Source organism: Hyposmocoma kahamanoa, unplaced genomic scaffold (genome assembly GCF_003589595.1).
Source record: "Hyposmocoma kahamanoa isolate Upper Pololo Valley unplaced genomic scaffold, ASM358959v1 102, whole genome shotgun sequence".
NCBI classification, from domain to species: Eukaryota; Metazoa; Arthropoda; class Insecta; order Lepidoptera; family Cosmopterigidae; genus Hyposmocoma; species Hyposmocoma kahamanoa.
In genome coordinates this window covers 10,319,116-10,326,342 of record NW_020653337.1, presented here as the reverse complement: position 1 = coordinate 10,326,342, position 7,227 = coordinate 10,319,116, and the positions used below count along the sequence as shown (strand labels likewise).

General features: G+C 35.3%; 1 protein-coding gene across 1 annotated transcript in view; it reads left to right on the top strand.

Annotated features, from left to right (window-relative positions):
* Nucleotides 1-7,227, top strand: part of LOC113233431 (long-chain fatty acid transport protein 4-like) — a 111,053-nt gene that overhangs the window by 53,567 nt on the left and 50,259 nt on the right. The gene's annotated exons all lie outside the window — the stretch shown is intronic.

The following is a 7,227-nucleotide window of genomic DNA, read 5'->3' as shown; positions in this document are numbered from 1 at the left end:
TAAGGTGTTTGTTTGTAATTTGTCAAATTTAAAAAATCACATTGTGATTTTTTTATTCGACTAAATCGAGCACAAAATTAAGTTAAATCTATTATTATAATTTCCTCTTAGATAATGTATTTTAATTTAATTGTTCTAATTTTTTTACATTTTTTAGATTGGTTGTTTACTTGCCTGAAATATACTTGTTTATAAAAACTGTCCGACGCATATTACATAATGTGTTGTATAACAAGTAAGCATAATTTACAGTTACGGTGTTGTTGGGAGTAAATTAATATTTCTGTAATTATGTGTCTTTATTTTACCTATCGACAGATTTTCTGCAAGCCATTGCCCTTACCCTTAAAGCAAACTCAGTTTCAAAATATCAAAATCTGTTGTCGTTGATATAAAAAATTGTAAATGCCCCGGTGCGTGACGCGCGCACCTGCATCCTTACGTGCTATACTACAATATGCAACATGGGTTCGAACCAGTCGGTAGTCGTGAAGAAAGTGATTTGTCACTAGCGTCATGCTAGCGTCGTTATTTTTTGTTGATTTGTTGTTGCGCTCAGGTACCGCCAAGGTAAATTTCAAAACGTGTGAGGGTGACAAAATATTTTAATCTGAAATAGACTTTTTAAATATAATCTTCGTCATCAATAAATGACACGAAAGAGATTTACCGTTGCTGACTGTCATTAAAAAATAATAATTTTAAAATGAGAACTACAAAATTTTCAGTTACAATGTCACCTAAGTCAATATCCGCGTAAAAATTGTAACTGTCGCACCGCGGTTTTTGGTTTTTTTTATACAAGTTTACATGAGTTAGCCGGTTTTATCGGACGGTGCGAAGGGATCAGCTGTTGGCGGCGCATGTGCAGCTGCGAGGGGCGCTTCGGCCTCCGCTACCCGTCGCCGACCGCCACAGCCGTCCGCGAGGCATTCCGCCATTGACGCGCCGCACGGCACCCGCCTTTGCGCGATCACCCGAAACTATTGAGTCGATGGTGGCGCGCGCGCTCGCGTAACTAGTGTTTGTCGTGTGTTCGCTCACTGGGCTCTGGGCCAAGATGGACGCGCTGTTGGCGGCGCTCGTCGCGCTGATGGCACTGGCCGCCGCGATGGCCGCCGTGCTCAGCACTCTGTCGAAAGCTGCGATTTTTGCACTCCTGGCCATTGCTCCCTGTGTCTACCGCTACAGGAAGCGCATCTACGTGATATGGATGACTCTTCCCCGAGATCTAACGTGAGTATAAGCCAATCTATCCTTTCTTTGTCATTACAGTTTCAAGGTCTCATTATATTTTATAACGAAAGCGCTACCTCTACGTATAGGCGCCATCGATTTCTTGCTTGAGGACCGCAGTGTGGAAAATGTAAACAAATATGTACAAAAATCTAGGTAAATTTCTTTTTGATCTATTCATCTGTTTCTTAAGCTGCGGTAACCAATTTTCGTTGCTCTAAAACGTTTAATATGGATGAAAACGACGAGAAGCTAACGTTTCGGAAGATAATTTTTCAAGGACACCACACGGCTGTACAGGTTGACTATCTCAAAATTTTTCTTAGTTTACATAGAATCAATACCTCCAATAGCGTTGTTGCTTAATGAAGTGCATTTTTTATTAGTAACAATCACCAGTATGTTCCATACTTCAGCGAACTTATTTCTTATAATTAAATCGAGAATCAACAATTTTATTACATTACAAGTTATTTGACAATCCTAGTTTTTTTAAAACATGACATGGGTAAAATTGGAATATTAAATGTTACTAATAAGCTGTTGGGATTCTCACTTCACATAAACATATTTCCAGTATAACTAAAACGGGCAAATAAAATCAATCTTTTCGAATTCGAACATAAGGAAATTTGAATTTTTCCTCAATTGGTATCATTTCCTTTAATAGAGTAAGTAGGATCAGCACGCACTGCGCAGCGGTGCGGCCGGTGCGGTAAAAAAAATATTTTGCAACGCACTGCGCTGAGGTATGGTAAAAATATTTGACTTTGTAGTATGTAATTTGCTTATTTCCGTTTTCATTTTTAGCTTTTTTGCAGTGTACATACATATTAGTACATTGCCTTGCTGCTTGTGGAACTGGCCTGTACTTGTGGCCTTATGAAATAATACTTATTAAAAATTACTAATCGTCATCTAAGCGTAATTTTCAAAAATGTAGAAATTGTTGGATAATATTACTAGTTTTGATGGTATTCACGTAAATTGGATATTTGTTTGCGTGCCTTTTTTTGAAGCCGTCTCCAAAACACTTATTGTTTGGTATAATAAAGTTATAATGCATATTGTCGCCAAGCCGTTAAGGTACAAATTCGAAAATGGCAAGTCTTTCCTCTATGTTATAGCGCTATTGTTCGCTCACGCTAGACACTCGAGTACATTTTTCGAATAATTTGACGGCTATTATACTACCGTAATAAAAAGCTATGGCTATAGATAGAACGTAGCAAATTAGAGATAGATGAATCCAGGACAGTGGCGGATTTACCCTAAGGCCCAGCAGGCCCGGGGCCTAGGACGGCCAATCGTAACAATAAATTCACTGATGATAGCAAGAAATAACTCAAAGCACCACATTCTAAAACACTTGTCATATCTAGTTTTGTACGAGAACGAACCCATAGTTAAATAAATAAAACCTAAAACCGTTTTAAATGTTTTATTTAAATCTGAAACCTCCGAAAAATTCAAAACTAGCAGGTATTATAGTTAACTAAATTTCTGAGTTGATTTCGATAAAAGTTGGCAATAAAGTAAATTAATTCATTACGTAGTCTACTAGTATTTGATGAGTGCTGAGAAAGAGGCGGCTAGTACTAACTACATGGCCTGGGGCCTTGGGCAGCCAGGACTGCAAATCCGCCTCTAATCCAGGACGTGCCTAGCGGCGGCGCTTCCTTGTTTGTGAGATATCTCTTTACTCTTAATAGTAACCACCAGTCATGAATACTTGGACATATGATTGTGGCCTGCAGAGGATGCTGAAAGTTGATAATAAAATTTGGCCTCAACATCGAGGACGGTGGAGATTTAATTTATAATTCCGCATCTGTATCTTGTATATATTGTATCTTGAGAAATATACACAGGAGCTAATTGTAATTGCCATGCAGTCATGCAATTAGCATTTTCAGGCAGATGTGTTATTTTATTTTTTAGTATAAACGGACATATTAACATAGATTGTATGTTTTACGAGTGCGGAAAGTAGGTTATTCACAATGGGTTGACACTTGTCTTAGCCTCAGGCGAGGATTTAAGCATCACATATTTCTAACAACCTTGAAGCCGTGTAACACGCGTTTGAAGATAATACTGATATTTTGATGAAATGAAATGATGCATTTTCGGAATTTTCAAAATGTCTTTTGCAAGTTCTGCGTTACTTAAAATGTCACCGGGAGGAGGCAATTCCAAAATATCCACCAATTCACAAAGAAAACGAAAAAATATTAATTACTTATTCAAAAAATGAAACCATTTCAACAGATTTTAAGGAACATTTATTTGGCAAATTACAAAAATTTAGATGTTTATTAGAATTAATAGTATGATACATATGTAAACATGATGTTTAGTGTTTAGTACTTACTAAGAGTACTTACCTATCGATACGAAACTAAAACACACTTTGTTCGGTATATTTATTTGGCATTTTACAGTAAAATTACCCCTAAGCCTTATATTTTTCAAAGTGATGCTGAAAAAACTTGCCCAACTAATAATTATTTCTACAAATTCAATGTATATACATATAATATTGTTTGTAGTGATTATTACTTACCGTTTTATTACTTACTCAATTAAAAATTAAGTGTGGGTTTTTATTTGTTTCTGAATATCTAAATTGTATGAGCACCACTAAGCAACCACATTTCCAAAGCATTAAAAATAGCACCGCAATCATGTTTTCTATACATAGATTTAGTATATTTCTATACCTGTTATTGGTTTGTGACAATGTATTTTTACATGTTCGACGAAAAAAAAACTGATATTGTCAGTCTGAGAAATTATTCAAGTGTCTAACGATAGAAATTATTCACGCGTCGAACGGCTACTGTTTACACTTTTAGCAGAAAAATAAACAAGCATTGCATTCTAATTCTTTCGTTTTAGGCAGATATTTCCTTTGTGACTTAACTGTGAATCCATATATTAAAATTCATGTAGCTTGCCTTCGATTTCGCCATTGTAAAGTTTAAAAAATAACCATGCAAATAATACCCATCAGTTACTTCTTTTATAAAATTGGTACCTTTTCTGTTTACTTATTATGCCAGTTTTTATAAAACGCTTCAATCGATAATATATATTTTATATACATGATATCGTATTCATTATATATACATTTAATGTATAAATTTAAAATATGAAATAAAATTTGTCAATATTATCAGTTCTTACAATGTTCGCTGTCAATCAGTGGACTTTACCTGTCTACGTTTGTTACCGAAATAACCATCTTAACTAGGTCGAAAGTACGTGCAGAAATAACTCCGCTATTTATTGACCTATTAATTTCAATAGCCCATCATGTGGGAACCTTAATAATTTGATTAGATTTGTATTGTTTATGTGTAAATTAAGTCAAAGTTTCAGATAAACTCCAGGTCGCTAAATAAAGACGAATTCAAATAATTTGGCTACATAAGTAGAGTTGTGTATATATATCTTGTCTAATACTGTTGAGATTATTTCTTATCGTTGTTGCCTACTAGATAAGTAGGACCTTTTATTAACATTAGAATCACAGACGATTTGCTGAATTTTTGGAGCCATCAAACCAAAATACGTCATAAGTTATTAGTCTCATATCCATTCCTCTTTGTCGTTACCCGCTTATACGTTTCTACTTAGTGGACGGTGAGAATTCTAAAAAAAGCCACAGAAAAATTCAAAAACACGGCAGGTTACGGTCACCATCCCGCAGCTGCGCACGAGCGCCTGTAATATGTGCCGCAGCGCGCCGTAACTGTTTGAGAACGATTATGGATTTCAACGCAAATTTAACGAACACTAGAAGATTTAGTCGTCAATAAGCATATCACGTTGATTACCTAGTTATTCAACGCATATGAATATGTACTTAAAACAAAGTAAGTGATAGTCGACTTTTCATTAGAAATAAGCCAGTTATTAAACTAACGCGAGTTGAGTATGGCAAGTACTTTCTTACTCAAAAAATACCACCCTTGAAGACATATTGTATGGTTGCGCGAGAAACAAATACATTCTTGTAACGGCATTCGTAACGAACGATTTAAAAATAATACCATATCACGCATAAAATATAACGTTTTTTTACTCGATGCGGTATTCAGTTTCGTGTGGTATTTATACGAATAACTTTCCCTACTTATCACGATATAGAACATTCTTTGTTAGAACAACACATCTTGCAAACGTATGTTATTGTGTCTTAATATTTAGTTATCACAATATGACAATCATCAACAACGTGTATATTGATCTTGTAAAGAATACCTAGCTAGAGATAGAAACAGTACTTATGGTTGCAATAAAATGACGCATATGTAACTAATGCCACTACACTACGTCAGACGTAACCTACCTCAACCAAATTGTGATTCTCTTACAAATCCTATTTCTAGTTCAGATATACGTACACTTCCGGACACACAATCGAGCCACCACACATTTTCAGTATTAAGTGGCCTAAGCTTAATAAATGTTTGATTGATCAAAAACTGTATGCAATTTTTAAACTAGTATACTAAACGTCTTTTCCATAAGTCCTTGTTGAGAATTTGGATTTGCAAAACCAGGGAAAACTTGAGATATTTTTGTATTCTAGCCCTTTACGACAAAAATGCGAGGTGGCTCGAATTATGTGTACGGGAGTAATAATATATAGGGTATAATTAAACAATGCGGTCTTATTTCAGATGGTATCGAAATCAAAACACACATTCGTGATAATTAAGTAATTATGCAAACAAAAAATGAGTATCTGCACAAATCATATTGTGAACACCTACACGTTTGAACCATCAAGTTCCAAAATATAGATTAAAAATACAAGAATACCAACTTAACACGGTTAAATATAAAATTGATGAAAGTGAACCGGAATGTAACAGACCGTGTCAATCAATAGGCAGCGAAAATTAATGACTATTTGCAGGTTATTATTGCCTCAGCATTGTACCTCTAGTTCTAGTTAGTTAATGTCTTATTTAGTACTTTATAAATGTGGTTGATTTCTGTCATGTTTGCTATCTCCATTGTTTCTTAGGCCCATTAACCAAGACGGAGCGGAGAAAAGTTTCGTTTAAGCAATCAATGGTGTTTTATAATGACATCGTCTCGCTTTTTAAGCTGACGCTTCGCTTTTGTAGATTATTATATAGGTTTTAAGTTATGAAGACGGATTCTCAAGATCCGTGATTTTGCCCATAACTTTGCCTACCTATTCGCAAGTACACTTGAAAGTATACTTCATCATTTAAAAGTGTTGTTACTTGCCTCGCAAGTATACGTGCCCCAATAAACTAAAAGTGCTACAGTTGCCCCCAAGAACATTAGTCCCGTTTTACCTTACTTTTATGAGTTTGCAAGCCAGTGGTACCGCAGACGCGTCTGAAGCAGTGTATAATTGGTTAATTATTAGTATGAAAGAGCGTTGTGTAAATGTCGGTGGTCGTAGACCGTGCGATAAAATCTGTAAAAATCATAGATTTACTATAATAATTAAATAAAGATCGAACACTTAGAAAAAAAATATCTTCCGAACCACGTCCCGTAGCAAACCGTTCCAGATGCTATACCAAATAAGCCACGGAACGAACCAACGAACTTCACGAATTTTTCTGTGCTTGTTGCAGACCTTTTGTTTGTGGTTTTTAATGTATTTTTGCCGCTGCGCTATCTGTGAAAAATATGTGAAAGTTTTTATTCACTCATGGATTTTTTTTTAGTAGCTTAAAAATTGTACACTTGTCAGGTGGTTAGCGAAGTTGGTTCTTCATCATAACACACTATTTCATTTCATACTATTCATACTTACCTCATTTTTGAGGTCTATCAGCTTGCTTTTAAATACCTCGACATCTCTGTCTAGTGTCTATATTAACGATGAAAAAAAAATGTTTTATCAATAACCGTTACGTACGTAGTTGGCGACTTAGATTAATAACGCATATGATGATAGTTTCATATCAAACGAATTGTCACAAGAGAGGCGAA